The 23,481-nt window shown below is 40.3% G+C and overlaps 1 long non-coding RNA gene across 1 annotated transcript; it reads left to right on the forward strand.

Moving 5' to 3' along the window:
* Nucleotides 1-2,347: 2,347 nt before the first annotated feature.
* LOC140343045 (uncharacterized) lies at nucleotides 2,348-14,038 on the forward strand. Its single transcript, XR_011923234.1, has 4 exons — nucleotides 2,348-4,864; nucleotides 10,570-10,860; nucleotides 11,595-11,714; nucleotides 13,601-14,038. It is a non-coding gene; the product is annotated as an uncharacterized lncRNA (long non-coding RNA).
* Nucleotides 14,039-23,481: the final 9,443 nt, after the last annotated feature.

The raw sequence follows: 23,481 nt of genomic DNA on the forward strand, positions 1-23,481 counted from the left end.
TGTCCTTGCTCTGTCACCTGCGTCCCTTTCCCCCACACCTGACGCCACTGATCCCCTGCAAGCACCCTCCCCGCTGGCCTCCATTTGCCCCCCATCCAAGATTACCCCTTTTTCCATGCCCCCCTTCACCACCCTCCATGCCCCCCTGCCTCAGCGCCTGCACCACTTCACGCAAGCCTGCCAAAACTTCCTGCACCCCTCCCCCCCTCTGCCTTCCGCTGACGAAACTGTTCGTCATAACGTAGACAGACGGTGCCCCCGTACAATCTGTATGCCTCCCTGATCATGCCCAATTAACAAAACAGTCCTGCGCACAACTCTGGCTGGCGCTTCCCTAGAACACTCGCCTGGGACCCACTAGCAACCCTCCCAATAGCCTCGGCCATCCTAGCTTGCAACCAGGCCTCACCCTGTGAAGCCGCTGCATCTCTAGGCTGATCCATCAGGGGGTCAAAAGACGCCATGCTGATGTTCCTACCTGCAAATTCTACCCGCAAATACCTGTCTCTCATTTCGGTTGGACCCACTACTTAGCCCCTCCACTCCCCTCCCTCTTCACTCCAGACCCAGCCCCTAACTACTCTCTCCTTTCTCTCCTCCACCTACACTTAACCCTTACCACACTTGCTGGGGGATGCCTTCGTACTCATGTCATGACGACCCCACTCCTAGCCCCCTGCTGCAAGCCTCCATGTTCATGGAGTCCTTCAACAAATGAAAATAAATCCCTCAATAAATGATTTTTTATGTTATTTTGCATCCAGTGATCCAAGAATTTTTAATGTTATGCTTTTCCACTGGATAGAAAATTAAATTAAATTCCCACTAAACGTGTATTAATGATGAATTGCAACAATGACCATATATTTTTAAAATTCAACAATCAGCACAACCTAGAACCTGTAGAATTGCAAATAATTGTTTATTATAAGAATGGTTTCAATAAAATATTTTTGGATTTGATTATGTTCCTATTATATATACACCTCTTCATCCACTAATAAAGTCAGCACAAAACAAATATTAAAATAAAATAATAATTTATTAACACATTCATTACATTTTCATCAACCATGAATCAACATTTCTTTATTCCATAAATATGTCTTAATTTTATCATAAATATGAAAATATATAAATAGAAAATAGATTAAATCATAAATAAAAGTCTTTTTTTGGCAGATTCTTGGTGCAAAATGCCTTAGATTCAAGTGTCAGTTCCAGAACAGTTTCTGTCAGGTGTAGCAGCACATAAGCAGTAGTGCACCGTTCTCTTCAAGTATTCTGTATAGTGTGGCCCCTTAATGCGTGGCAACAGTCCCTAAACTGTCTCATTCTGGGCACAGGTAGAGTTGGCAGCTCTCGGCTATCAGTGTTGGTGCATCATCCAGGTGAGGGTGGTATCGTTGATTTGTGCACTGTGGCTGTGGTTGGTGAAGGGCACAGTGGGCTCTGTGAACACAGAGCCAGCAAAGCGATGCAGATCGCCCATAGACACCATATTTGGTTCTGTGGGCAGCGGTTGATCATCTGGCATACTCTCTTCACAGCAGATCTGTATGAACACCAGCAAGCAGAGTATGTACAACCAGCGAAGAGGACGATCAGTCTCAGGGGGTGGGAGATATTTCCGCACTTTGGCAGGGTACAGAACCCTGCGGGCTCTTCTGCTCCTTGGCCCCACAGTGCCCCTTCTGCTTGGCTTAGTAGGGGCGGATTGCACAGCCTCCACATCGAAGGTGAAGATCTCAGGCCGGCTATTCCTGTGTGGCATCATGGCTGGCACGATTGGCATGGCATAGTCAGTCTCTGATGAGGAGGACGAGCTGTCAGCAATGCATAGCATGGGCACCGGGGCTCTACGCCGCCGGGATCTCTTTCCAGATTCCAGACACATTGTGACGTCACAGACAACAAAATGTGGCAACTGTGAACAAAGAATGTCAGCGAAGATCAGAGACTGAAGAACATGACGATCAGACGTTCCTTATAAACAAACCCAGCCCCTCCCTCTGCCTCTCAGCTCCAATCAGTATCCCGCTAGTGTCATGGGAGGAACCAGAGCGGGTGGCTGAAAGATTAATATTGAGAGAATGATCTGCAGATCTGAGAAGAGTGAGTGCTGTCTTATATCACAGGGTGCAGGTATAGGGATCAGTGCTGTCCTATATCACAGGGTGCAGGTATAGGGATCGGTGCTGTCCTATATCACAGGGTGCAGGTAAAGGGATTGGTGCTGTACATTGTATATCACAGGGTGCAGGTATAGGGATCAGTGCTGTACATTGTATATCACAGGGTACAGGTATAGGGATCAGTGCTGTACATTGTATATCACAGGGTCCTATATCACAGGGTGCAGGTATGGGGATCAGCGCTATGCATGGTATATCACAGGGTGCAGGTATAGGAATTAGTGCTATGCATTGTATATCACAAGGTACAGGGATGATGATCAGTGCTGTGCATTGTACATTTAACTGAATGGAGATATAAGTATTAGCAGAATATATATTTTAAAGAAGATAGGACAATGTGCTGAGGGTAAATGACACAGTAATGACACAATATCCAAAAAAATAAAAATCTGCCCAATCAGAGTCTGTATCTGTTTGGGCTTTGAGAAACAAAAATTCTCAGCAGTCTCTCAGTCCACATGAAGCATTTTTTCTACTTTGGCAGTGGAGACCAGACTTTGGTCATTCAGCAGATCTGCCATCACAGCATCACAGCTAATTGTGACGTGTGACCTTTATTGTGAACGTCTATGCATTAACAGCACTCACTGTGATTGACACCTTACCCGCGTCACCGCCTTGGGAAAAACCGTCAGGAGCCCGAATGAGTGTTGTAGGTGTGAGAACTTTCACCAAGGGCTACCAAATAAAAAACAAAGCTCCTATATTAGAAACATTTTCCTTCTTTCCTTGGGTGAATTATTTCTTACAGTACAGATAAAGATACAACAGAGTAAAAGCACTGACCCCTTCCTACCTCAATAAATGATATGAAATATAATGGCACAATACAGAAACATAAAATCTGTATAATACTGTGACCAACCATCTACACAAATATACCTGTAAAAAATACATGTTTAAGAAAAATATCATGTTCTAACCCAGCTCAAGGCATCAGAAAGACCATCCCTGTAGTAGGTCTCTATACACTTCAGAGGATGAATACACATTAGGGTCCCTTTCGGACTGTGAAAAGCTGCACAGTTAGTCCCACCCAGTTGCATGATGCTGTTATGCACACATGCGGTGTTGATGCGGTTCTTCCTATAGGTAGAAAAAGCAACCACACAGCAACAAGCTCCAAGAAACTCAAATGCATGCATAAAGTGATTTCCAACCCAGCTGGAAACTTAGTGTTTAGCGCTTTCTGATGAGAATGGGGGTGCAGCATTGGATTCTTTTTTAAAGTTGTCAGAAAAAAAACATTTGACTGAAGTCCACTTTAATAACCTAAATCTAGATCTTACTATAGCCATAGCAAACCTTGAAAATGTTAAAGGGCCCAGCTGCACTGGGATCCCCACATATTTTGACTATAGGGTCATTGATACTTAATGCAAAAGAATTTGCCAAATGCAGTTGGATAAATAAAATGTATTTCTCCTAAACTTACCATCATGCAGAATTATTTATGGGCTCGATGCTCACACCTTTCCATATTATAAAAAATTTGTGTTATTTATTTTTAAAGTGAAGCATAGAATTATCAGTAATGCTTAGATTTAAAAAGAAATATTGCTGCCCTCTGTAAAATCTGCAAAAGCTGCTTCTTTAAGAATATCCACTGGGGTGAGCGTGGCCCTGCCAGCTATGGTGAGCTGTGGCCTAGATAAATGCCAATGCTATCTCTAAATTATCAAAAATCAGACTTTTCCATCCTCACATTATCAAGTAATGATAAAATTAAAGAAGAAAATACTTTAAAAAACACCTGCAGCCTCAAATTTAAATTGGAACTAGACTCACCTCATCTTGATTCACCAGGGTGGAATGACATACCTCCTGCACATGTCCAGGTGGGTTTTTTCATCCCTGGCACACAGGTATGTCAAGGTATGTCAGGTATGTCAAAATCTCAGAGCTACGCATGTGCTGTGTAGCAAATCATCAACTAAAGATTATGTATAGGCAGGTAAGTTTGTTTTATTGCAAAAGAAACATTTCCTGTTCTTTTTGCAAAAAAAGAACTTGCCAGCTCACATATTATTGTTTATTAGGTATATATCCTATTAGCTAAACAGATTACATTTGTAATGTTGTTTTCAGATTCACTTTAACTTATATAACTTTATGTTACTATTTTAGTCAAGGTCTGCAATAACAACTTTTCTGTACAGGCTACTTTTGTGGTTTTGTAGTCCTGTAGCATATCTGATAATAAAATTTATGATCTAAATAAAACACGCAATTCAAAAATAAATGCAGGTCTGTCTATGTATGTGCCTGACACAATGTGTGTAACCTTGTGACGTTGTTTTAATTCCAGGACTCCCTTTAAAGCGTCAATAAACTTACTGTACCTTTTTATAACGTTATGTCATTAATTTTTTCATGCATTGTTTATGGAATTGTTGTTGTCGAAGAATGACTGTATAAACACATTTGATGTATTTCTGTGATTTTATTGTACTGGTCACAGGACTTTACCACGACTGGCAGGTGAAAAGAGACTCACAGGTCAATTACTATTTACTAAAAGGCCACACCTTCTGAATACTACAAAGCCAAGCACTGGAGCTGAAAGGTGACGCCCACTCCAAACACATCAGAAGATTCCCCTTTCTGTATGGGTAACTACTACTGAATCGTCATTCCAGAGGTTGCTGATGAAATCTTTAAAACATGTAAGGCTTTCTTATGTTTTGTCTGCAGTGGATTTAAAAAAAAAAAAAAAAAAAAAAAAAAGCAAGTCAGGCTGAAATGCTAATAAATTCACCTTGTGAAATTATAGACACGTAGAGGCATGATGATTATTATGGTGCTTTTTAGGAGTGCATGAAATAAGGTCAAGGTGAGTTCTGGTGGGTTTAGACCCAGGAACACAATGTAGAGATCTCACCAATGGTTCACAAGAGATATGCAACTGTCCAGAGGTCTATTTCTCCATATCCAGACCCTGGCACACAATGCAGAGATCCTACCAATGGTCCCCAAGAGATTAAAAAAAATGGTCCAGGAGTCTAATGCCGCATACACACTTGCAATTATAGTCATTAGAAAGGATCTTTCACGATCCTTTCCAATGACTAAGCACTCCACGATGCATGAACGAGCACCGTTCTGCTTTATGCAGAGGGGAGGGGGAGAGGCAAGGGAGCGGCACCCCGCTGCGCGCTCTATCCCCTTCACTTGCATTACGATCGTTCGTCGTTCATCGTCTGTGGATCTGCCAGGATGGTCATTCAGATGATGAACAGCGCGTGCTGTAGACACCAGATTCTCATCCGATATCAGCCCTGAGCCAAATATCGGGCAAAAAACCATTGGTAGTGTGTACGTAGTTTAACTCTCAAGACCCTGGTACAAAATGAAGAGATCTCGCCAATGGTCCCAAAAAAAAAATGTCCAGGGGTCTAACTCTCCAGACCCTGGCACACAATTAGAGATCTCACCAATGGTCCCCAAGGGGCATAAAATATTGTCCAGGGATCTAATGCTCCAGATCCACCTATAGTAATGTTGTTGGTGAGGCCTGGTGGGCTTAAACATGTGCAGACCCTGGAACACAATGTAGAGATGTCACAAATGATCTTCAAGAGATATAACTTCAGGACTCCAAAAGGTCTATCTCTCCAGATCCACTCATAGTATAGGTGTTGGTAAGGCTGGGTGGGCTTAGTTTCGAGATGAAACAGGCACATTGAACAATGAACATTCCTGAGATGCAATAGCAGAAAGTGCTCTTACTAAATATAGAATGTGCTAGGTGCTCTGACAGCACAGATCACATAACCTGCTGAATGTGGGAATACCTGTTTAGTGCACTGCTTCTGAAGGTAAAGCTGAACTTCAGGCAGATATAAACTACTCAAGTTAAGCAGTTATGCATTAATTTCAGATCATTAAAAGTGTTTAAAGTACAGCCGTTGGAAATATCTGAATTTGTATCCCCTGTATAAGAAAGCTTAGCAATCAATGTGACATGCTCCATGTGTTGATAAAGAACATACTGACAAGAGGATAAAACAGAGCGATTAGAGATAGGAGGTCATCAGCTTGCTGCTTCTTGTGTGACCAATCACAGGATGGTGATGATGATATATTTTATATAATATAAAAAAAAGGTAGATAAATACATTAAGAATTGGGCAACCATGGGCCACATTTAGGGTGTGATATCCATAACGTTGTTACACTTCAAAGTTCTGCTTTCACAGAACAGTCTGCATTGCCGTGATAACAGCCCTGAACCTTAATGCTTTTTAATTTGATCTAGCTGTGTTCCCAGACATCTAGCAGGGGCAGGGGCTGTTGGAAGGTGCTCATTATTCTCTATAGGAATGGGTGAAACAGTGATACTTTAAACCAACAAATCAGTGACATACGTGTAACTGAAACAGAGCACCTCCTTGGAAAAAGGTATAGTATTGTCTACATTCCAGCTATGGCCAGTAGAAGGCAGCTTTGTGCTACTAGACCTTCATTAATAATACCCACGGCATGCTTTCCATTTGATTTATTTCGACACAGGCAATCTTGGCCTCTCTTAAGACTCTTGGGATAAACTTTGGGAGGTAGAAGCCCAGACAAACCGCCACAGATCAGTGATACACAATGTTTCAAATGACAACAGACATATATGCAGATAATACCTTCTTCAACAGAATGTGCTTTTAGTTATGTTTATGGTATCCCCACTGCAGAGTCCTGAAACTTAATGACTTAACTGAATTTTGCATGAAAAAGGGGTTACAAACTTCATACAGGTAGTCCCCAAGTTAGGGACATCGGACATACAGACGACTCCTAGATACAAACGGGCTTCTCTGCCCTTTTGTTCTGCAGCCTCTTGTAACTCTTTAATGACCAAGACAAACTCTGCAGTTTTTTTTTTGCATAATAAAGCACAAATTCCTCCAGAAGTTATTGGATGTCTAGGCTTCATAAAGTTGTTTGGTTTTGTTTTATGCTTTTTGATTAACTCACAGTGATGATTTTATACAGTAACTGACACCACGTTGCCTTCTAATATGTTGAGATAAACATATGTCCTAATTGCATTAATTAAAATACTGTACCTGTTCCAACTTACATACAAATTCAACTTAAGAACAAGCCTACAGTCCCTATCTTGTATGTAACCTGGGGACTACCCGGTCAATATCAGACATGGATGGACAGTTATACAAAATCCCAGGAAAAGTCATTCTTGCTATAAGCAACAGTTTCAAAGACCAAAGAGTATACTTACTTTTTCCACAGTACACTATTACATCCACTGTTTTTTATTTATTTTATTACCTTCATTTGTATATCACCTTTATCTGTAGGTGTTAGTTATGTCTGTGTCTAGCACTGAGCTCATTCACCAGGGTGTATGACTTCATATGGAAAAATCTAAATAACTCTCTGCACTGTGTGTTAATTTACAAGGCTGAATAGACACTGATCTGATAATCGCATTTATTGTTGAGAACTATTTTATTGTTTTTCCAGGAATTTGTGAACTGTTGTACAATGGCAGGATGCTTTCATGGTGTGAATTCCATCAGTCAGCTGTTTCCTCCTGGTTGCAGTGAAAGTTCTGTGAGTTTAGAGCACACAAAGCAAATGTTTTGCTACTGTTGATACATTTCTCTAGTAACACTTGATGAGAAAACAACATTATAGAAACAGTTACATGCCTCCCATGTTGGAGGTCCAGGACTCTGTACAAATGAGCAAATTGGTCCGCAGGAACACAGATACCACTTTAATTGGGCAGATCTTCGTTTACCTGAATGCACAGGGAAAGCATTCTGTTTACCTGCTAGAATAAATATTAATATTTAAAATAATAAACAGGATTTATATAGCGCCAACATAATATGCAGTGCTGTACATGAAGGGGGTTTCAAACAACAGACAGATACATAATTAAATAAGTAAAGACTCTTGAGGTAGGTATTTCATTTTTAGGTATTGTTTAACTAGTGCTAATTAGGTTTTCTTTGTAGGTCTGCTGGCTCTGACTTTTGGTTAAAAAACACACTCTAAGTTGATTCCAGCTGCTTCCAGCCATTCCTCTGCAACTACTATGCTGTCATCCACAGCATTTTACAACTGCTTTGTGTGAGATTGAATGTGGCATGCAATGCAACTGCAGCACACAATTGTTCTCAACCATTGTTTTTCAGTTGAATGGGAGCTATTGGGAGCATGATTGAGCCTGTAGTAGAGCACTGCAGCCAACTGAAAGTCTAAAAGGGCCCTTCTGTGCCCAAATTGAGGGCCCTTACCATCCTGATTGATATTGATATTTATTTTTTATTATGGAGAATATAACAGTAAGAGCTGAAACACAAATAAGTGGGGCAAAGATCTAAACCCTCAGAAGATATGCAAAGGAGGGCTCAAGGTGGAAGCATACAGGGTGCATAAAGGAATCTAGGGGATGATACAGTCATTCAGATTGAAACTAAAACCTTCAGAATGCACATGCATGGAACCAATATATAGAAACTTGCCATTAAGACCAGTGTAATAAAATAACAATGTGAGAACAGAGAAGACATATAGTAAGCAAGTTTCACTTAGGGGATTTTATACGGAAGGAAATGCTTAACATTTTTTTAGGCATTTAACCAATATGCTTCCATAGTCATTTCTATGCTGCCAGGTCATTGAATTTCCAAAGCTTCCAATACAAATGAAATATAAGTTTTTTTTGGGTAGATAAATCCAGCAGCCCCTATCCAGCAGTTCATTTATTGAATCAAGTCAGGATACTAATAATAGCTGGTTTTTGGCACAGTCGTTATTTAAAATACTGTAGATAGGCAGCTACTGCATAGTGGTAAATCCTATATTCTGGTTTTGCAATCCTCTGCTATTAGATTACAGTAGTGAGAATGGGGAGAGCATAATTGGGATAAAGTCATGTGACACATATGTTATAGTCCTTATGGAAGGGGTAGTGACAAATCAGATTAGAGGAATGTAAGGTGGAGCTGGCACAGTGAATGCTACATAATACTTTAAAGATATTAATCAATCTGACACGATGATGGAAATGTTCTTTTGCACAGTGTGAGCTAAAATTGGATGTTATCAAGGCTTCTCCCTGAAGGATTAGAATGAGCTAACCACAATTTACTTTTTTCCACCTCACTGTGTTACTAGGTCATTGGTGGGGTTGCACTCCCCAAGTCCAGTAGCTCTATCCTAAACCATGTCTGCTGGAATAAGTGTTTGGGTATTTGCCAGGCCTGCCTAAAGCCTCTTATCACAATTCAGTGAAGGTCAACCTCGTCCCCATGGTTTGATGTGCTTGGACACAGATGCTGTATGTTCAGAACCAGCCCACATTTTTTAATTAATTCAGAGGGCCAAGGCCAATAAATTCCAGTGATTAACCACTCGGCCGTTAAACCCGACAGAAGTTCGGAAAGAATTAGAATACCCGGCGTTCGCATACACGTCCCTCAGCGATTCCTGATGATGTCCGTGCGTGCGCCCGTCGATGGGGGTCGTAGCGGGAAATTCAAATATTTTGTAGTGGATTCAATACAAAGTCCTGTATCCAATCCAACACAAAATAATACAAAATATTTTTATGTGGTTTTGTCTATAGGTATGTGACGTTGGACGTTGGACATGGAGGTGTTTTAGAAAAATATATTACAATACAGTATACCGAAATATTGCATTTTTAGTATTTTTGATTTATTTATGTATTCTTGTTTAAGCTGATTTTTGTGTTTTTTATTTAATTTTTTTAAAAGTAATTTTTTTTTTTTACATGATTGTGTGTTTCAAACTTTTTTTATATTCATGATATCTACTAGACCCTTGTTCGGACATATTTCTGTAAGTTACAGGTCTACAATTTAAAAAAGAAATATCATGAAAAACAGTGTACCGCTTTTGGTACAGAAATCTAGACATCAGTGTAACGCCCAGGTGGTTAATGAATGAAGACAAATGTCATGATAACAATGGGCTCTCACTTGGTAGGCTGTGTCTTCAGAAAGTTTATGGAAAAGTGGAATCTTCCTGGCTTAGCTCCAGCTAAAAGATTAAGAAAATTAAAGACTGAAATGTCCTGCATGTATGTGCAGAAAACCACAGTGAATTCATGGAAAAATTGCACTACTTAAGGGAAAACTTTGTCTGGATTGAAATAAACTATAAATAGATAAAAGGTATCAAAAGGGACAATTAAAACCCTGACACCATGCAAAAAAATAAAACTTTTTTTCCATTATAGCATAACTCCAGGATAACTTCTTTTCATGCAGAATTTTTGAATATTATTGATATTATATATATGTATAATGTATACATTTATAAATGGATGTATAAATGTGGTTTACTCACTGCTAAACCAGTGTTCTTTTCATCCCCCCAGTAATTGGCCATTCACAGAATACAAGGCGACATTGGTGCAACAGTCACTACGGGCACTTTAAAATTTGGAGGTGCTGGAGAAACATTAAGCAAGAATAAAAATTGCATTCTGAAGAACTAAGCAGTGATCTGAAAATCATTTATATCTTAGTGGAGGCAACTCTTGTTTCACATCCAATAATAAAAGCAACTACATCAATCACCAGACAACATGGTTACACTTGCAAATCAGCATTAGTGGTCACCTGCACTTGTAAATGGCACTGTCAAATGACCTGGCTGGAGGATCAAGGTATGTAAATCTACTATCTGTTTATACTGTTTACATAGCAAAAAAAAAATAGGCTGGGTTAGAGGGGTAGTTGAACAGGTTTACAATTGCCCAAAGATGGGCTTTAAGGTTAGTGCCCTTGTCAAAGTTTAAATTTACAGGGAGATAGCCACCCAGTTCCAGTCCTGTAAACACCTGTGGGAGTAAGAGAAAATTCCACCTTGTTGTCATAAGAAGAGTTGTTTCCTTTTGGAGATTTCCCTCTACTTTTGTTTGAGCTAGCACTATAAACATTGTCTTTATCTTCTGTCTTGGTGATAATAGTTCAGTTTGAACCCCAAAACCATCCAGTCAACCGCCAGCGTTCCCCACTTTATCAGTTTATAGAATGTGGAGACTTGGAACTGAGCCCAATGTGTTGCCAGTTTGATACGTTATGGAAGCATTTTACTTACCACAAACAGGGCCTCCCAGAAAAATTTCCTCGTGAATCCTTTATATAACTAAATGCAGGTATGTGACCCAAATCTTTGGGATTATCTCATATCCCTCTTATACAGATTATGTGTCCCATAATAAAATGAGTCACAGAGCTTGAAATGGATGCTCCTCAACACAGACACAGCAGTAGAAACCTGATGAGAGAAATAAATATTATTATTATAAATCCAGATTTCTTACTGTTTAAAGCAATCAAGGTAAAAGTACATATTTGAAACCTTATTTAAAGTCTTGTTCTTCCACCTCTCTTTTAGGACCAGTCAACAACTGGTTTTGTCTCAGCAGTTTTTCCGCAAGTGGATAAATTACACTCCCTGATATGTCTATAGATTTGTGGATAGAATATAACCATGAAAATAGGCAGCAGTCAGCAAGTAAGTAAAATAGTCAGAGTGAATATTACGATTCCATTTAAATATAAAAATAATTATGTATTAATAGTTTATTCAAATATGTGTGTTCTGAGCTCACCATGTTGATGCAATGCCTCTACAGATATTCCAAGAGCCCCAAAAAGGAAACAGAACATAAAAAAAGCTTTTTAAACTGACCATTGAACCTGCCTTAGCTAATTAAATGTGTCGCCTGGAGTTTTGCTTTAAGAGAGTTGGCCTTGTAATTTTGTTTTGACTCAGCTGCTGGATAATCTTCATGCACATGTAATTGACTGGCATCTAAATTTCCCAGTAATGCGCAGCGGAGCAGTGAGTGATGGAACACGCAGACACACTAATTGCATTATTTGAAGATTTTTTATATAAGCTCATAAAACACGTTGCTGATATCCTAACAATACATCCAGGGCAAAGCATAAAGACACGAAAATAATAATGTTTCTGAGGTATAAAATTTTATACAATTCTACAAGTGTCTCCACAGCCTATCTCAAGTGGCTCCTTTATCTGTTTGCTTCTCAGTGTCCCTGCTCTTGGCATACACCCATCATTGGCACATGGAAGGGTTGGTTCCTTAGTGAAGCTAGACTTGACACAACATTTGCCATCCAGCTGACCTTTCTTGACTTCAGCTGTTTTGTCTACGGTAACAGTCTCAATCATGTCCTTTACAACACTAAACATTAATTTCAATCTTCTCCAGAACTTGTTGTTCTTGATTTCATCGCTCAAAAAAAATACGACTTAATGTTGAGTGTCCTCATCAGGTTGCAGGTACCCATAGAATCCTGTAAACTCCATCAAAAGGTTCTCAGCAGATAGGTGCTTTGTGGATCCCTGTCACTGCTCGTAAAAACATTAATAATATTGAACTTAGGTTCTCCATCGACAGTCAGAGTTCAGGTGATCCTTTAGAACCTGGTCTACCTTTCAGCAGGTTCCTACTGCAAAGAATCTCCAGAGAATGCAGCATTCATTTCTTCTGCATCAACAGTCATGAAGAACAAAACAGAAAGATTTGCTGGTTGTTGTGAAGAGGTCTCTTTCAACAATAAGACTGAAAATGGTGGTCTTGCCTCCAGGAGATCAATAGTGTATCCTGGAAAGGTAACATCACATTCAGTGGCATCTTCACAAAAGACCTGAAGAAGTACAATAGCCCCAAATATGACCAACCATCTCTTGGCAGTGTCCTTCTCTTCACGTGGCAAATATTTCTTAACCAGAGGTGGGTACAGCACCCTTCTGGATTTCCTCTTAAGTGATGTCCGGCCACCCCTGGATGAAGACCACATCCTGGTCATTTTATTAGTTGGAGTGTCAGCTCTGCTGGTCTTCAAAGGCGTCTGTCTTTTATTGGCAGGACACATCTCAGACTGAAGGCACATCACTGTATTCCAAATCCCGCAGAACATGTAGGTGTTTTTCAGCTGCAGTGATCTGCCTTGACAGCAGACATTTGAAGTATATATACTATTTTTAATAGGGCAAGGTAGGCAGGAGGTGTTCCCCAGGTTAATTTTGGCGACTGTCACACAAGCTCTGCCCATAGAGCTGTCAAACATAGGTGATCAAGTTTGTTTACTATGTAAACTTTTTTTCTGAACAGGTGCCCTCAGGTGGTTTAAGAGGATAATAACAAGGTTCATGCAATGAAACCTGTCTTAGGTTCCTTTTTTTTTAGTCGTCAGATTCCTTTGATATGACATGAGGTTTCCATCTCTGGCTTATGGAGTGGCCCTGGAACAAACAAAGCACTCTGCTGGCTGTGAGGGCAACTGATTATTGTGTCATGCAAATATTAGCTGTTGCTAATGTTTAAGCTCATCTATGGGTCTCATCACAAATCTAATTTCCATTCTCAGGGTGGCTTCCTGATGGTGAAAATGGACTATGACTGAATAATGTGCATTGAAATGGTTATTTATAATCTCCATCCTAACCTTGTGTGACAGAGTGATAACACAGGAGCAAAAAAGAAGACAATGTTGCCTCCCATTATAAGAAATGCCTAAAGAAGGACCTTCACATCAAGATCAACAGGTATCATTTTTATGAAAGATGAAAACTTAACAAAATGACATTTTAAATAAAATGAATACATTTTAGCCTAAATTTGTCAGGAAAGTAAATAAATAATATCTCGGCACCTATGAAAAAGAAAAGCTTAAAGGGATCTTTAAGCTTTGGGCAAGGACATTGTTCCCTGCAGACTGAGCGATCCTTAGATGCTATTTTTTTGGTCACTCCTCACACACACATTCCTGGACCTTACAGAAGAAACAGGGAAGTAATTCTGGTGGTTTTTATATGGCCTTAGCTGTGTCACTACCAAAGTCAAATGCACAAAATTACCACTGAATGTCCAATATTTTAAAGACGCAAACCCTTCAAGATAGAAGCATAAATTCCTGGGGTCACTAAACCCTGCTCATGGTGTTACAGATTTGCAAAAGGTAATTTATGACAGTGGTCCCCAACCCTTTGAGTGTCAAGGACCACTAAATTTACAGACTTTGGACCATGCATGGGCAGGGAAGCAGTGTGTCACTTGTGTCACATGACATCATGATGCCAGAACCCGCCCACTCTCCCATCTCAGGTCTAAACCTTGTTCAGAGACATAACCCACCCACCGCCCTCAGCCTGCAATGCACAAGGGAGACATGGTCCGCGACTCTGGCCACTGTGCCCCCGCTCAAGCCTGGCCATTCTCCTGACTCTGCTGAAGGGTGCACCGCCAGACCTGTGGACCACCAAAATTTTCTTGCGGACATTGAGGCACATCATTTGCATGGCATGGCATGCAAAACAGAAATAGTTTTTGATAACCAACAATTGGATTATCAGCCCTTGTATGTACGGTAAATTGATATATTTTTAATTAGCCCATGGTACCACATTTAGACAGCAGCCCCAACATTCCTAACTAAAGGTCAGGTAAAATGCCTTTGGAGCAGAGGCAGAAGTGGGGTTTCCTAAAAAAATATTTAGGTTTCATAGCAGAAGGCCCTTGAAAGGAGCTTACTAAATACTTTAAAGTGTTATAACAGAGGAAGAAGGCCTTGGGGGGCTCTTCCTAAAATGTTATCACTTTAGCTGTTTCAGATTAACTATCAACTTGTAAGGGACAGGCAGCAGCTCATGTGTCATGTGTGCCAGCACTTCTGCAGTCTATGAAGCCCTATTACAGACCTATTACAGATTGATTATGCTAGAGGAACCAGGAAAGAAATTGCTTTTAAAAACACCTCTCCAAAGTAGGAAATAAAATATCCCACTCAAAAATGTAAAAACTGTAAACGTGCAAAAGAAAAAAAAAAAAATGCAGACTAAGTTGCAATTTTAGAACAATTTGAAACTGGTAAATGTTACGAATATCCAATTAATAACAGGTTAGTTCTTAATGCTGGTTTACAGCAGTACAAGGAATGTGCAGTATCTTTCTCAGCCTATCTAGTAAATGTAGTGATCAATTCAGAACTCATTCACTGCCAGGGTGCCTGCACTAAATATGGTTCCTAAACCCCTTGCTTCTCCCCAGCCACATCTTTGGTGCACTAGAGCATTATGGGGAAGCCCACTTAAAAATCTTGCTTTTAGTTGAACATCACCAATGTTCTGCTTTATTAGAATCGAATAAGCAATATTTAGGTGAGCAGCAATAATCAAAGTATTTATAGATTTGTGTTTCATTTAATTGGTTGTTGGGATCATGATGAGGACTGATGGGGTTAATGAGCCCATTCTAGAATAAGTGTCCTTATATAGAACCTGCAGTAGGTGGTTATGCAATGACCAGCACCTAGGCTTCCATTCCACTGTGGTCTGTCAGTGTGGGAGGTGGCTCCCTGGCACGATTCAATGTTTATTGAACGAGAGAATCATGCCATACTCTTGACATGCTAATACTGTTATGTAATACATAGTACTCTGATCTTACATGCTCATTAATAGTTGCAATCCAGACACAGAAGTGTTATGCACGAACCAAGTTAACCATTTCAGCATGTTGGTTCACTTAAAGGTCAACCCTACCCAAAAGAGATTTCTTGCATTAGAAATCATTAGGTGGCACAACCTGAACTACCAAGTGGATAATTTTTAATATATTTTAGGAAGGGGAATCCTAATATTTAGAACAATCTGGAATCTTTTAAAGAATAAATGGAAAATGTTTTCTGAAACCAAGCATGACCCTTTGTGGTTCTCAAAGAAGGAAATTACACAGCGTGTGTGAGTCATGTAACAAAAGGCTGCATTCCATTCTTATAGCTGAACTCCAGAAAAACAATAATTGCCTAATTAAAAGCATCATATGTATTGGTATTTTAAGGAGTGCATTGATTAGATAATAAATATGATAGCAATATTCTCTTGTGAAGAATCAGTTGCTGCCATTTAAAACATATGCACCAGGACAATTAGCTGCCAGAGAATGTTGTGGAATGTCAATGAGTCCTTTGTCCAGGCATTTGTTCATCTTTAAAAAGAGATACCAGATTGCCAGATGGTGCAAGAATCCCGAAAGTGGAATCTGCTCCAATGGCTGACAACCACTTATATGGATGTATACATTAATTCGGGTAATAAAGCAAGGAGGAAGCTGATGACTGGTTGTTGGTAGGCTGTCAACCACCCTGTAACCAAAGCCTATAAACATGGAAAATATGTCTGTCTGAACTAGTCCTTAGGATGAAAAAATATGTTTCATTCTAGGTCTGTATCAACTGACCTGTAGGAATTGCAGTTACCTGGCAAAGCCATAGCCCTGGGTAGTTCCCTATTATTGGTGAGCTCTGGGGCAGGCACTTTTAGGTTGTAAAGCTGTTCCCTGTGCCATGAACATAACTTCTCCATGGAGCTGGAGAATGTGAGATCTTAGATGTGATGTTCAGTTTCCAAACTGATATGTTAAAATCTGAAAATGTACAATGCCACTGCTGGTTTGAGCCTACGTACATTTGGTAAGGGTCACTTATTTTTATTATCATTACACAGCATTTATATAGCGCCAAAATAATATGCAGCACTTTACAAAGTCCATAATCATATCACTGTCTGTCCCTCAAATGGGCTCACAATCTAATGCCCCTTCCTCAGTCATATGTCTTTATGTTCTCTTTACAGTCTAAGGTCAATTCATAGGATATAGGCCACTTAGTATTCCCAAATTCTCACTGGATTTAACCCTTCCTCATGCAATTTTTAATTTATTTGTGAGAATTTTGGACTAAGGATGGGTGCCCTGACAAAATAAGCGGACCTTTTTTATTGTGTTTTTTTCCTGAGTGATGCATAGATGCATGTAGAGTCAAACAAATGTACACTAGTACTAGTTCACCGTTTGCCCTGGTTCACAGTAGTGAGGTTCATTGTGTTTTCTGTAAAATGCTTGTTTGTCACTAATTACTTACAACCCAACACAAATATTATGGAACATTTCCTAAAGGCACTTTTAACAAGCTGTATGACATTTCTTTGCCACCATCAGGGAATTTTTTTTTGAAGCTGCAAGCATTTGTTCCACCTGTAGATAATTGGTTTTGCTAACCTTTCCATTGTGCAGTGACATCCAAACCCTGTTCTTAAGTCCAAATTCATGGTAAGAACAGGGTAAGTGAGAAAATGTCCTGGGGGTGCAACTGTAGCTATCTTACTCTCCCAATTTAGTTGTTAGATTGTTTGTGGCTGCTTAATTGGGCTGGAGGGAAGCAGACCTGTAGGAGCAGGCTAAAGGTAGTTTACAGAGGAATATTGTGACAGGCTGGACAGTGCCAGTAAATACCTCTCTCTAAAGACCACACAGAGCTGGCAGGGATGCAATAATGCCCAAGGTAAGAAGTTCTTGCAATAATATGTTTGTTCTTGCAGGGACATTAAAAAAGACATTAAATACAAAATGTACTCACTGTTTTCTGTAACTATGGGGGTACCAACCTGGATAAAAGGCAAATAGGCTGCAGGGGATGATTTTTAACAGAAGTAGACCAAAAGTGAGGATTGGTTATGGTATGAGTTCATTCTTTGAATCTCCTGGGTATCTCCAGCTACATTAGATGCAGGAGTAGCAACTAAAAGCTCACAAGGTGAGTATAACTATAACCACACCCAAACCCACAATAGCACCTTTCTTCTATTTCTTGCTTCTATGTCTTAAAACCCATGTAAATAAAAAAAGTCAATAAAATTCTGGGGAAATTACCAGTTGAATAATCTTCAATACTCCTTGCAGTCCAAGCAGGGCACAAGTGATTGGCTGCAAGTGGAGGCTTTACTGTGTTGTCAGCCTTGATCCTGTTACTTGGAAAGTATAGAAACTTCTCAAAGGAAAGATTGACCTTGTCAATGTGTGAAAGCCATCAGTACACTGGCATCAACACCATCAGTGTGCTGTTTGTTAGAATATAAGACATAAGAATCACCAGAATAATGCCAGGTTTGATGAAACAGCCAACCAAATGCTGAGCAGCCAAACAAAACCTTTATAGCACTGGATTGGACTTGTTTTTCCTATAAAACTTGGTGGCATTCAGCAAAGTGCTGCAAACATTTGTCAGGGATTTTGGTCCATATTGACATGCTAGCAGCATGCAGTTGTCTCAGATTTGTTTGCTGCACGTCCATGATGCAAATTTCCTGCTCAACTACATCACAAATGTGTTGTATTGAGCATGTTGTCATGTTCAAGAAACCAGTTTTTATCATTCTGACATGGTGTGTTATCCTATTGGAAGTGGCCATCAGAAGATAGGTACAGTCACTTGTGAATTGACATGGTCAGCAACTATACTTAGGTAGGCCATGGCATTTAAACAATGCTTAACTGGTACTGGCCTCCATGCTATTGCACCACCACTACCAGCCTGAACTATTGATACAAAGCAAAGCAGAGACTCCTCAGATAAGGTAAGGTAATAGTGTAATTGTAGTATAATCCCATATTGGAAGCTATGCATTTGCTACACTCCTCTGCCATTCTGATGCTTAAACTTGAGCAGGTCATCTTTACAAAATCTACATGCCTAAATGCATTAGGGTGCTGCCATGTGAATGGCTGATTAGATTTTACAAACAATAGAACAGGTGTACCTAATAAAAGGGTTGGTGAGCTTATACATATTCCAAAATAGTGACAGTGATCAGCTGTCTTGGGGATGTCTACACAAGGTAGGCATTTGCATGTAAATATAATGTGCAAAATAGGCACATATAACCTTATGGGGAGATTATTGTTAAAATTAATGATCTGGTGACGCAATCTCCTTAAGCAATGCCTAGAATAGGAAATGATATTCCGAGCAGTAGGTTGTTCTCACTTTTTAAACTTTAAAAGAAAAAAAAATTATTATGTAAATGCCCTTATCAATGTAAAATGGATTTCCCAGCCCTGCCTGCCACCTTTGCTGCATAATTTAGTCTTGTAAGAAAATGGAAAAATAATATCTTCATAAATCTACTGACTGTATTAACAGTTGAAGTGGAACTTTCATGAAAAAAAATAAAATAAATTCACTTACCTTTCCCAATGGCAAGCCCTTTATCCATCCACAAACTAAGCCTAACGTGTTCTGTGCTGGCTCAGCTTTCCTATTCTCTACGGTGCTCTCTGTAGTATCCAGCACCGCCATCTTTTTTCTGCCTCTTGTAAGTTCTACATAGGTAAAAGATCTTGCACTGTGCAAGTGCAGGATCAGGTCACTTGTCTTCCTAACAATGTAAAAAAAGTGCCAATCGCACTGTACATGAAAAGTCCTTTAAGACACATGCCCAATCTCAGGCATGCGCAGGAGGAGCAACCTGCAGCCTTCTGGGATATGTGATGTATGTATCCAAGAAGGCTGCAGGTTTCCCAAGGTTCTCCCCAAAAAATATTTTTACACTATACAAAAGGGTAAGTCATTGTCTTATATAATGTTAAAAATGTGGTGATGGGTCCTCTTTAATGAGATTATGTTACTTGGGGCAATGTACTGTATGTATTTTTTTCCCCCATCGTTCAGTTTTTTATATTGTTCGAAGAGCACCTTTAAAGCTTGCCACAATTTATTTACGACATGTTTAGAGCCTTAGATTATAATCAGCCTCATGAACTGAGCGCGCCTTGTGGTGCAGCTGTTGATGTCATCCTACAGTCTATCTTTTTTTATCAGCGAACATTTTAGTACTATGTCTTCTGTATTTAAATCATAGTCAAACATGTCCACATTTGGACAAGCTGAGCTCTGTCAGCTGGAAATTGCTCCATTAGGAGGTTATGCAAGCAGAAAGGGATCTACGAATTCCATTTGGTGATAAAGTGCATTGATATTATAATCAGCATTACCAAAGGGGAAAATAAAGAAGTCAGCGATGCATTAAAAAGGATCTTTCCCTTATGAAATCTGTTATTCATCAGTCAGCTTGATGCAAGCTATAGTGTACTTTCATTCTATGGTATATTAATAACAGTGACCTGAAAGAAATGTTTTTTTATTTGCTGTCCTATATTTTTGTTATTGTATTTCATGTACAGTTCTTTATGGTATTTTGGCTGCCAAAATAAACCATTACTGCAAATTAGATATGCTTAATCTTAATTGAGACACAATGAGGCTGATTTATAAAAGCTCTCCAATTATGCGGAGGATAGAATATATTGGGAGAAAATGGGTGATTCGGCAAAACTAGGCTAAATCTGGTCCAGGACTGAAAACATTTGCCAACTAATAACAAATGATTTTTAAGAAATCCATTCCAGATTTGCTGCATTGTCCAGGTTCACCCATGATAATTTATCTTACTTAGTTACTTACTTACATCACATAACTTCTAATCTTTACCTAACCCCATACTCCATATATGCTAACACTTAACCTAACCTTGACAGTTTAGGCTCAGGGGAGGAGGGTTTAAGGATGTTGGCTGTCACACTGTAGACATCTAGTTGTGGAGGAGATGTATTGCAGGGGAGCACATATCCTCCTAAAAAGGAAAAGTAAATGCATACTTGTACATCTCAGGTAGGAATTATTTCAACACTTTGCTCTCTTCAAGGCCAAATAATCTTTATCATACAGCTCATTTCAGGATTTGATAGATGACTGATGCCCCCTACCAGCTGCTAAATCACTACCTGTAGTGTCCTGTAGTTGCTTTGCACTTAGCAGAAAGAACTACAGTTCTCTGCATGGGAACAATCATGACACAAACAGATCTGTTCCAGATGATGAAAAATCTTTGGTGGTTGTAGCTCTTGAAGGGAACAGAGATCGTAGTCGGCACACACTGATTAGGTAAGTATGGTTAATCATTTTTTTCAGGGAACATGAGCTGACATTCTCCTTGCGTCCCTAACCCCCTCCCTCTCCAAAATTACCTCCCCAGATGAAGCTGCCACCATGTTAAACCACTCTCTTTCCCTGGTTTTGGATAATGTTGCTCCTGCCACCTTCCGCTACCCCCGCCAACCCCTGACCCTGGCACAACAATCACACCAAACAGCTACAAAAGTCTGTTCGTGCAGCTGAGCGCAAGTGGAGGAAATCTGGCCTCAGTGCTGACTTCATGGACTACAAAGCCAAGTTTCAAAGCTTTAACACAGAGCTCACTGTCACCAAGCAAAATTATTTCTCCGCAGTCATTTCCTCTCAAGCCTCCAACCCACGCAACCTCTTCTCTACAATTGACTCCCTCCTTAACCCCACACCTGCTCCCCCAACAACATCCTTCTCTGCCCAAGACATTGCCACCTACTTTAGAGATAAAATCGACAAAATCAGACATGATGTCTCTGCCCACCGAGCCACTCCAACCATACGCACCCCTTCCACCTGTAAATCATCACTGGCCTCCCTCAGCCCTGTTACTGTGGACGAAGTCATAACTCTTCTCTCATCATCTCCGTCTACTACATGTCCGCTTGACCCAATTCCCTCTGATCTACTCCGTGCCCATTCCTCCACCCTGGCCCCTGCCCTACCCGAACTATTCAACCTCTCCTTTTCTACTGGTAAATACTCCTCAGCTTTTAAACATGCCAAAATTCTCCCTATCCTAAAGAAACCCTCATTAGACCCCTCCCTACCCTCCAACTACCTTCCTATCTCCCTTCTCCTATATGTCTCCAAACTTCTTGAACGCCTTGTCTACAAAAGACTCACCCATTACCTGAGCACCAACTCTCTCCTTGACCCCCTCCAGTCTGGTTTTAGAGCTGTCCAATCCACTTAAACAGCCCTTAATAAAGTGGCCAATGACCTCATCAGAGCTAAGTCCCAAGGCTCCTTCTCCTTGATCTTTCCTCTGCTTTTGACACTGTTGATCACCCCCTTCTAATACAAATCATGCGCTCCATTGGTATCTGTGACACTGCTCTCTCTTGGTTTGCTTCCTATCTGTCTGACCGCTCCTTTCAAGTTTCTCTCAATGGTAACTCCTCCTCACCCACTCTCCTCCCTGTTGGTGTTCCCCAAGGGTCAGTTCTTGGACCGGTCCTCTTTTCTCTGTACACCTCCTCTCTCGGTAGTCTCATATCCTCCTTTGGCTTACAGTACCATCTGTATGCTGATGACACTCAAATTTATCTGTCCACCCCTGGCCTGTCTCCCTCAGTCCTGGATAAGGTCTCATGCTGCCTGTCAGCCATCACATCATGGATGTCTGACCGATTCCTGAAACTCAACCTGGATAAAACAGAACTCATCATCATCCCCCCCTCAAATTCCAAATCTCCCCCTGACATATATCTAACTGTTAAGAACACTGTTATTCGGCCCTCCCCTCAAGCACGTTGTCTTGGTGTCACCTTTGACTCGGCCCTCTCATTTACCCCCCATATTCAGAACATTTCCAGGTCCTGTCACTTTCACCTACGCAACATCTCCAAAATCCGCCCTTACCTGTCCCTTGAGACCACCAAACTCCTTGTACATTCTCTTATCATCTCCCGTCTGGACTACTGTAACATCCTTCTCGTTGGCATTCCACTAACCCGACTCTCTCCTCTACAATCTATTATGAATGCTGCAGCCAGACTCATCCATCCTTCCCTCCGCTCCTCTTCTGCTGCATCTCTTTGTAGTTCTCTCCATTGGCTTCCATTTCACATTAGAATCAAATTTAAGCTTCTGTGCTTTGCCTTCAAATCCCTACACAGTTATTGTCCCACTTACATTTCTGACTTGGTAAAAAAATACTCCTCCTGCCGCTCTCACCGCTCCTCCAATGACCTACTAATGACTTCCTCACTCATAACCTCATCACACGCACGGATACAAGACTTCTCTAGAGCTGCTCCAACTCTCTGGAATGGTCTTCCTCGTCCTATTTGGCTTGCCCCTACTTTCTGCTCATTTAAAAGAGCGCTCAAAACCCATTTTTTCAAACTTGCCTACCCGTCTTCTTCTTTCTTTTGAAACCATCACTACTTCCCCACTACATATCTCCCATCCTATTGTGTGTGAAATTCCTCACCTACTAGACTGTAAGCTCTTCGGGGCAGGGTTCTCTCCTCCTGTATCACTGTCTGTATTAGTCTGTCATTTGGCAATCCCTATTTAATGTACAGCGCTGCGTAATATGTTGGCGCTATATAAATCCTGTTTAATATTGATAATAATAATTCTCCCTAATCCAAATCCCAACATAATCTGGCAATGACCCTCTACAAAACCAGAATTGTGATATTTCTTTTAAGAAACTGTGAGTTTAAAATTTTAGAATGAGTGAACACTTCCTGAACTGAATTCTTAAAGCTGTGTACATT

Source organism: Pyxicephalus adspersus, chromosome Z (assembly GCF_032062135.1).
Source record: "Pyxicephalus adspersus chromosome Z, UCB_Pads_2.0, whole genome shotgun sequence".
Lineage (NCBI taxonomy): Eukaryota > Metazoa > Chordata > Amphibia > Anura > Pyxicephalidae > Pyxicephalus > Pyxicephalus adspersus.